Source organism: Gavialis gangeticus, unplaced genomic scaffold (assembly GCF_001723915.1).
Source record: "Gavialis gangeticus isolate Ggan-Ray unplaced genomic scaffold, GavGan_comp1, whole genome shotgun sequence".
In the NCBI taxonomy this organism is placed as follows: domain Eukaryota; kingdom Metazoa; phylum Chordata; order Crocodylia; family Gavialidae; genus Gavialis; species Gavialis gangeticus.
Window position 1 is genome coordinate 63,561,426 of NW_017729032.1, and position 1,109 is coordinate 63,562,534.

General features: G+C 57.3%; 1 protein-coding gene across 3 annotated transcripts in view; it reads right to left on the bottom strand.

Annotated features, from left to right (window-relative positions):
- The window catches only part of TRIM13 (tripartite motif containing 13), a 21,264-nt gene that overhangs the window by 5,242 nt on the left and 14,913 nt on the right, over positions 1-1,109 (bottom strand). The window contains exon 1 of one of the 3 annotated variants that reach the window (XM_019525032.1): positions 753-990. The exons of the other annotated variants lie outside the window; for them this stretch is intronic. The gene's annotated coding sequence lies outside the window, so the exon portion shown is untranslated. Of the gene's footprint in view, positions 1-752; positions 991-1,109 lie in introns of those variants that run through there. 3 annotated transcript variants of the gene reach the window in all.

The window sequence follows — 1,109 nt, forward strand, 5'->3', positions numbered from 1 at the left end:
CCCCCCCCCCCCTTCTAGCTTCATCTGAGGTCACAAGTTCACCCAGCTTACAGCAGGTGTGCCACTCCAATCCTCTCCCCCTGCCCCATCTTTTGGCTCCCAGCCCTGTGCTCCCTGCCTGACCAGCTACTTCCACTTCCTTCCCTGTGCTCTGCCCTGCCTGTCACATGTCCCACAGGCTGGCCATGCCACTTGCATCATCTGTGCCACCCCTAACCTGGCTCACATCTCCTACTAGATAAGGTGATATCTATCCAAAATTAAAAGCAAGGAAATGCAGAATTACAAAATACTTCACATCGCACACGTTTCCACCACTTACTCCAAAACCAAGCTTTTCCAAATAAGACAAGAGGGCAAGTCTTATTGGTGGCAACTTACTACATTCAGAGACAGGCCTTTTAAAGAAAAAAAAAAGTTGTTTCACTGCTTGCACCCTAAAACAGGCCCTCTCACCAGCCGCGGCCCTTGTGCCCAAATCCCTGGCACTTTCAGCCTTCAAGCAGATGGAAACCAGTCAAACAGAGTAGGACCAAACCTTGAGGAAGAGAGATGAGCCTACGGTCAGAATTGCCAACACGCAATACAAGGCCACAACATGACGCTCTTGGAAAGCTAGAAATGCCTGAGAAATTAGGGTCGGTTGTAAACGCTTTTACATGTCCAGGGGCGTAGTAGTGTTAAGGGACCGCTACATCCCCACAGCAGATACGCTACACCTCCCTGCCCTGCATGCAGCTGTATTTACTCACAGGAGCCAGCCTTGAGGGTGCTCAGAGCGGCACCAAGGTTTTGGGGAAAGGGGACAGAGGGGTTTCGAGGTGGCTCCCCCCCACCGGATGATCAAAGCCAGCTCCTCGGAGCATCGACTCACAGCAGCGAAGATCCCACTGTCGGCGCGGCCTTGGGGCCAAGGCATCTGGGAAAGGAGCCCAGGAGCCAGCGGGGCCTGGTCGGGGCCTCCGCGCCCAGCTCCGTGGAGCGCACGGCACGTGTCCCGGGGCAGGGCCCGGCGCCTACGGGGCCTTCTCAGCGAGGCCACCGGGCAACGCACCGCGGGCCCCAAGCCCGGCCCGGCGGCGGAGACCGGCAGCAGGGGAGGGGCCGGC